Source organism: Elephantulus edwardii, unplaced genomic scaffold, assembly GCF_000299155.1.
Source record: "Elephantulus edwardii isolate Elephantulus edwardi_28Jun2011 unplaced genomic scaffold, EleEdw1.0 scaffold00198, whole genome shotgun sequence".
NCBI lineage: Eukaryota > Metazoa > Chordata > Mammalia > Macroscelidea > Macroscelididae > Elephantulus > Elephantulus edwardii.
The window spans coordinates 2091480-2099680 of record NW_006399948.1 but is presented as its reverse complement, the minus strand read 5'-3'; positions in this window follow the sequence as shown (position 1 = coordinate 2099680).

Here is an 8201-nt window from a genome sequence, read left to right as displayed (position 1 = left end):
AAAAGTTGGTAGAAATCATCTATTTCTTCTTCTTTAGCTCTGGTTGTTGGTGCATATATCTGAATGATAGTGGTATTTACTGGGCTTCCTTGTAAGCATATGGATATAATCCTGTCACTCACGATGTTGTACTTCACGATGGATCTAGAAATTACTTTTTTTACTATGAGGGCAACCCCATTTTTCCTTGTCTTTTCATCTCCAGAGTAGTATATCATATGGTCATCTGACTCAAAATGCCCTGTGCATATTTACTTTACAAATGAGAATTGTGATGAAGGAAGAATTTCAAGCTACACTGAGGATATTAACTAAAAATAAGGCACCAGGAATCAATGGGGCACCAATTGATGTATTTCAACAACAGATGCAGCCATAGATGTATTTTAATTTATACAGGAAATGTGAAGGCAGCTACCTAGCCAACTAGAAGAGAGCCATATTTGTTCTCATTACCCAAAAATGATGATCCAACACAAAGTGGAAATTACTGAAAAATATCATTAATATCATATGCAAGCAAAGTCTTGCTGAAGATCATTAATACATGGCTAGAACAGTCCTGTCGTGTTAAGAGTTTATTATTCAAAATGGCCTTTCTCTTTTAACTTACTTTCCCATATGAATGGGCAAAACTTCATGACTAGGTTGGGTTAGCCTATCCACAAGGGGATTGGCTGGTCTTGCTATTAAATTGAGTGGATCCAGGAACAAAATTAGAGGATCTTCCTCACTAGAGAAAGGAAAAGCTTCTATGCAGTGTACACCCTTCAGAGCCAGAGACTTATAGCAGGTAGACGTAAGCAGCAACCATAGTGGCTGAAGAAGAGGATCAGAGACCTCATGTGACATGGAGTAAACTCGAAACTGGTAAGCCACTGGATTAGACCTAAGAATCATTTGCCCACCTTTGTGCGGTACTTGGGAATAAGAGATATAATTTGCAAACCTAAGAGCTTTATAGCACTAGTCTAGAGCCATTAGGCTCAAAGATGAGAAGTCTGTGAGAACATTTTGGAAGCCATCCTGACTGAATAATTATATTCTGCTACTTATCTGATGTAGAGCCTTTTGACCTCCTTAATACAGCTTTGTGTGGTCTGTGAGTCAATGCATTAGATTTTGAACTCAGTAATGCTGTGAGATTGGTGGTGGGATGTATAGAAAGAGGTATGGGGTTTTAAGGGACTTTTCTAACTGCATGGAAATGTATTTTGTATTGTTGACAGTGACAATTCTCATTTATGAATTTGGCCAAAAGTCAGATGTAGCCATTCTTGCAGCCCTTGTTGAATAAAAGAAGATGTCACATGGAGGATATCATTGCTGATGTCTGAGGGATCTTGGTCGAAAGCATAAAATGTGAGAAGGATGTTTATTTATGTTGTATTGAGTATATAACAGCATTTGATTGTATGGATAATAAATTGAAAAAATGGGGCTGAAATTGAAAAGAATTGGAATCCTAGAACACATAATTGTGCCCATGTGAAACCTGGACCATGCTATGTATGAACATAGTAAGAGAATACTGCATGGTTTAGAATCAAGAAAGTTGTATGTCAGAGCTGTTTCCTTTCTCTATACTTACTCAATCTATATGCACAATTCATTTAAAAAGCTGGGCTCTATGAAGAAGAATGTGGCTTCAGGATCAGAGAAAGACTCATCAACAAACCTGTTTTATAAGTTACATCTTAACATCAAAAACAAAAATATCCTTACCACCAGGACAATAAGCAACATGAAGATAGATGAAGAAGAGATAGAAATTGTCAATGGCATCATCTTGCTTGGATCCTCAATCTATACTCTGGTCTCACCAGCCAGCAAATCAAAAGACACATTGCACTGGTAAAGTTTGCTAACAGGAAACTCTTTAAAGTGCTGAAGAACAAAGATATCAGTTTGGAGACTAAGGTTCACCTGATTCAAGCCATTATGTTTTCAATCATCTGCTATGCATCTGAAAGTTGGACAGTCAATAAGGATAAAAGAAAACAATTGATGCCATTGAGTTCTGGTATTGGAGAAGAATGCTGAATATACCTTAGTATATCAAAAGAACAAAGATGTCTTGGAATAGGTGCAGTCATGGTGCTCCCTGGAGGTAAAATTCCTTGAAGTGAAACTTCATCTCTCATACTTTAGGTATATAGTTAGGAAGGACCAGTCTTTGGGAAAGGACATCATGTTGGAAAGGTGGAGGGTCAGGAAAGCAAAGGAGGACTCTTAATGTGATAAATTGACACAGTGACTATACTGTTGGATTTGAGTATATCAGAGATGATGAAGATGGCATAGCACTAGACAGAGTTATTATAATGTGGAAGTTGGAAACAAAGCATTGGTATTAGGAAACAAAATTACCTTGCTGATTTTGCAGAAATGATGCAGAAGATTGCATAAGAGAACTTTTTGAAGATAAAAAACAACTTCACTGGAAATGGCTCTTTCAATAACTAAGGTGCTACTATGTACATGGACTACACCACATTGAATATGCAGGTATCAGTGTGTTACATCTATAGAAAAAGAGAATTGAGAAGCTCATTATCATTCGTCAAAACAATGTTAAACATCTTTTCTGGAACAGACTATCACTCAAATGAACATTCAAGTTGAAGCTAAAGAAAATGAAAAGAAGCCCACAAGAACCAAAGCATAACCTTGAGTATATCCTACCTAAATTTAGATATTATTTATGAAGAAAACAGTAAGTCATTACAAAGATGTGGAAGAGAGGAAAAAAACCAAACTAAGTGTTAGAAGAGATAGTAAAACTAACCTTTGGACATTTTTCACTCTTATTCCATGAAACCAAACCACTTCATAGCTGATCCTCTTGTGAATTTCCAGAGACTGTAAATCACATGGAAGGAGATTACCCAACTTTCTTCCATGTGGCAACTCGTGGATTCATAGCTTCAGAGATGCACCACTTTTGGGTTAGCAGCTCTACTCGCTATGGACTACCCACCACATCTTCACTATTGAAAGCAGAGAATCTTAAGTCGAAGGAAAAAATTAGTTTAAAGGAATAAACAAATTATTTCAAAGTGACATAGTGTTGCTAAGGGAAAATAAAATTTTTATTTCTTGAGCTGAAAGAATTGATGGGAAAAAAATCAAGTCTTGTTATATTTTTTAGTTTCTGTGCCACAATCTCTAAGGCACGCTGTCTGAGGCTACCATGTGTGGAGAAGGATGAGCAACCTTCTCCCTTAAGATTAGCTACCTCTGAAAACCCTCTTCTCGACAGTATTTTCAAGACTGATCTTTTGGAAACAGACTTCCAGATTTGTCTTTCTCTGAGTGGGTTGAAACTGCTAACTTTTCACCTAGTAATAGAGCTCTGTGCCTTCATTTGAAAAGTCACCTTTGATATGAACGTTTTATCTTTTATAAAGTTAGAAATTTTCTGAATATTATTATTGTCAGCACTCATGATATTAAATATACAGCCATGAATCTCTAGTAGTGAAAAAATAAGTCATCATTATGTGCTTTATTAAAAATAGAAATGATCGCAATAAAGGCAGTATTACAGCAAAAAAAGAAATGATATTATGAAGAATTTCAAGACATGTGGTTAATATTTTATGCTATGTGTTCATTTTATTATTTGTATAAGGATTTAAACACTAGATTATGTAAATACTATTTAAAATAGAATGCATCTAAGTTATGCAGTAAATTTTTCAGCAACTTGAAGAATTAGGGAAAATCAATATTTTACTTTTAAAACTTTTACTAACATTTTCTTATGTGATGTATTTGTTATTTTACCTTAACCTTTATGAATATCCCTTATAAAATACTGTAATAACCTTCAAAATGAGGTATAAACCAAGCAGTAATCCAACAACACATCCTATCTTATTAATATAATTGTGTTTATGAGGAATAATACAACTCAGCATTTACAAATATATTTTTCTATCATTAACTTGAACATTACAAACATCTGGAAGAGGTTACAATTACATATAGTTAAGGAAAGACTAAACATTTTGAAATGACCCTAAAATTATTTAGAAGCATATGTGAAGATAACTGAAATTCTCCTGATTTTTTTCTTTAATTCTATGGACTTCAGTGCATTGTTCACATAGATATTTTTTGTAGTTACTTCTATTCGATTTTTCATGTACTTTAACACTTGCCTTTCTTTTCTAACAGTCCATCTACAACCTAAGATAGATTTTTATCTAAGTTAACAATTATAAAAGAACAAACAAAAATGTGTAATTATTTACTTACATCTGCAGTTTGATACTTCTCACTGAAAGATTAATAGGCTAGCTTCTGTTAGGTATTGCCAAGTTGACTCTGACCCCATAGAGACCCCATGAACAACAGAATGAAATACTATGTAATACTACGCCATACTCACAATCTCTGTTCTGCTTGAATTCATAGTTTCAGCCATTGTGTTAATTCAACTTGTTGAAATTCTTTCTCTCTTTTTGCACAGCCGATACTTTAGCAAATTTACCATAATATATTTTTCCTTGACATCATGTCCTAAGTATATGAGACATACTTTTACCATCCTTACTTTTTTTTAAATTTTAAATTGATTTTAATGAAAGTTTACAGAGACTTTGGATTTCCATTCATTCATTGTTTCACTGTTCTCACTGCCCACCCCTTCCCCCCAATTTGATTTTCTTTTTGAAAATTAAAAAAGAAAAAAAAATTCTTTCATTGTTATTCATTCTTCCCTCCCCCCCCCAAGTCCACTACACTATGCTACCTTCATTCTGGACTCCTGTCATAACAATAATATCTAATCATATATCCCTTTTAATCAAGGAGCACCCTGGCTACATTTCTTTCAAGGTAGATTTACTTGTTTTTTTAACCATTCATGGAATAGTCAATAATCTTTGCCAACATGATAATTCAAAGATATCATTTTTTCTTTGGTCTTCTTTTTTATTATTTGTTCTATACTTGCAAGTGAAGCTATTTTAAATATCATGACTTGAGCAGGTCCACCTCAGTCTTCAGAATGACATTATTGCTCTTTACTATTTTTAAAGAGCAATAGACTATCTAATTCTTATTTGAAAACAAAAATACTTTTAAACACAATTACTCATGATTAAACCATATTATTCATTATTCCACAATTTTCTCCTGAAGTTATTAAATATATTTTTACTGTGCAAAATAAAAAGCAAATCTTTACTCCTAGCACATTGTCAAACAAGTCGTCATTCTTAAATTATGTGATCCTCAAATTGTATTACTAGAAATTTTTAGAAGTCACATTTAAGACAATTCTTTAGGAGAAATTTCTCTCTGCCTGCTCTGAAGGAAGATTCTTGTTTCTTTGAACTTCTCCTTTCTGGTTCCTCGATTCCTTGGCATAACCCTTTCTCTACTTGTTCTTCCTTCTTTAGTGCCTAATCTGCTGTTTTATAACTTCAAAGTGTTTGGCTTGAAATACATTCCACAGTACATCGTTTCATTAGCATAACAAAATAATTGCTATTCCTAAACAGGATTATATCCATAGTTGATGAAATTCTCTGCTACTCTTAGTTGCTAAGGAAATTCTGGTGGTGTAGTGAGTAGAGCGAACTCTTTTGGCCTAGTTGAAAGCAAGTTATGCTACCAAGCCAAAGGTGGGTGATTTTAATCTGTGGCACTCAGACCTGGTTTTAACTGGTTTTGGTCAAACATTCTTCTGAGTGGTATAGCATTGGTCTGTTCATTTGTTGTACAGAGGTAACTGGTGGTTGCTGTGATGGTAAACACTGATAATGATGTGTCAAATGCAATAATGGTTACCCATGGTGGGCAGTGTTTCATGAAGCTCCTCAATTAAAACAAGCAGGGGTGGCATCCATTTTCAAAATAACTTGCATTTGGAAACAGTGTGAACTTGGATAAATGATGGAAGTTATACAGTGTCCAGGTCTTTTGTTCATAGGGTCGAAATGAGTATCTACGACTTGACATCACTTAATAAAAACAACAGCAGTGGGTAGAGGGTTGCACTGCTAACCTAAAGGAGGGATCCTTTCTGGTGTTTTAAAGGTACAATCTGCTGAGTATGAGAAAGTTGGACAATCTCTTTTAATACTTACAGACTTCAAAATCTCACTAGAGGCTCATTTGTGAGTCAATTATGATTTCATAACAATGAGTTGGCCTTTTGACTAGTTATTAATCAATACTATTAACTAAGACGTGGAGCAGCAGACCATTGTGAAGTGCAAGTTTAAAAATTTGTTTACAGTGGAAGTGCTTTCCTTGTGAAATAGACATTATAGTTCTCTCTGTTGTTAGGTACCATGGAGTTGAATTTGACCCAGAATGATCCTTTGAATAATGGATCTGAACCTTGTGCTATCAGGTACTAGCTTTGTAATCTCTGATATGCTTAAATCCATAGCGAGAGCCACAGGGTCAATCATTCTTGTTTAGAGTTCTCTCCTCTCTCTCTGATTTTCTACCTATCCCAAAATGAAGTGTTTTGCCAAAGCTTGGTGCCTTTTGACAACATGCTCAAAGTATGTGAGATGAAGTTTTACCATTCTTACCTCAAAGAAGCACTTGGATTATGCTTCTTCTATTGTAGAATTGTTTGCTTTTTGCACAGATCATGAGGTATTCAGTTCTCTTTTCCAAGACCACAATTCAAGGACATTGATTCTTCCTCTGTCACCCTTATTTATTTTTTTAAAATAATTTTTTTCCTTTATACTGGTTTATTTACAAAGTTCACACACATTGTCTTTTATCTTTATTTGTTGTCCATGTTTCAGATACATAGGAAGCAAATGAGTAAACCTCTAATTGACAAGTCAAAATGCAAAAAAATATGGGAAATCTTAGAAAGGCATTAAGTTGATGTTAATATTATTGTTAGCTCTATTGCTGAGTTGACTAGGACTCATAGCAACTCTCTGAATAACAGCAGATCTGATCTTTGCTGTATCTCTCTCTAATACAGTTTAACCCATTATTACTTTCCCTGTGTCATCTCAATGACAGTTTCCCCCTCTTTTCCTGACCTTTCTAAGCATACTAGCCTTTCCCAAGCTTCAGCCTCTATCTTAACAATGTGCTCATAATAGCTGAGATGAAGTTTTCCTCCAAGGAGCTCCCTGGCTTCACTTTCTACAAAATATATTTATTTGCTCTTTTGGCTGTCTATGGAATATTCATATTCTTCTCCAACACCATATATCAAAGAGATTGGCTCTTCTTTTCATCTTTAGTTATTGACCAACTTTCAGATGTATAACAAATAATTGAAAAGACCGTGGCTTGAATTAGATGCACCTTAATCTTCAAATGACATAATTATTCCTTAACCCATTAGAGAGGTTCTTAACAGTAGATTTTAATGAGGGAGGGAAAACTTACAAAAAAGATGAGAATGATTGGACAAATGGAAGAAAATAACCAATGCAACTGACTTGGACTTACAGAATTATTTTATGGTTTTGGTTTTATATGTATATTTTCAACAACAACAAAACACCAATTTATTTTAAACAAAACCTCTTTTGGCTTAATGAACAAGTCCATGGAGTTCAATGTGCTGATAATACCTCTGAGTCACACAACTGGTCTCGTTAAAATCTACCAGCCTCTTCTAGGCTTTTTTTCTGATAATATATACTTGTCACAGGAGAGAAAACATTTTCTCCATTAATCAATTTCTGAGTCTCTTTCTCTGGTTATACTAACCTTGAATAGTGGGGTTTCTCTTTTCTTTTTTTCTTTTATCCCCCTCTTTTCTTGTGATCTGACTGGCCCATGAGGGGATTGCCTCTCCTTCTCCAGTGGAGCATCTGATGGAGCTAACCTTGAAGAGTGAAGCCTTTAGGAATAAAGCAGACAATGTGTTAGTCTTGGAGAAAACATCAAAAAATGTCCCTATAGTTAAATAGTTTTTTATTGGACTTAAAAAAAATACAACAAACTTCTATATCACATAACAAAAAAATTCCCACTTGATAAAATAGTTTCTTACCTAATTCTTATTTGTCACTTTCTAGCTGACTTTCTTTGAGCAAGTTACATACCTTCTCTGTTTCTCAACTTCCTTGTCTGAAAAATTATGATAATTGTAGCTTGCTATTTTTAAATATCATGTTGATATATAAAAACACATTGTTTTTAATTTGGCATAAATAATAAAATATTAAAAATACATTTTAATGATGGATGAAGAA